Below are 247 nucleotides of genomic sequence, written 5' to 3'. Positions count from 1 at the left end.
CAATCTGGAGAGGAGTTCAGACTAAACTAATAGAAACCAGAAACAATCTGGAGAGGAGCTCAGACTAAACTAATAGAAACCAGAAACAATCTGGAGAGGAGTTCAGACTAAACTAATAGAAACCAGAAACAGTCTGAAGGAGCTCAGACTAAACTAATAGAAACCAGAAACAATCTGGAGAGGAGCTCAGACTAAACTAATAGAAACCAGAAACAATCTGGAGAGGAGTTCAGACTAAACTAATAGA

The sequence above is a fragment of the Austrofundulus limnaeus genome, unplaced genomic scaffold (assembly GCF_001266775.1).
Source record: "Austrofundulus limnaeus strain Quisiro unplaced genomic scaffold, Austrofundulus_limnaeus-1.0 Scaffold2821, whole genome shotgun sequence".
Taxonomy (NCBI): Eukaryota; Metazoa; Chordata; class Actinopteri; order Cyprinodontiformes; family Rivulidae; genus Austrofundulus; species Austrofundulus limnaeus.
This window is presented reverse-complemented; position numbering follows the sequence as displayed.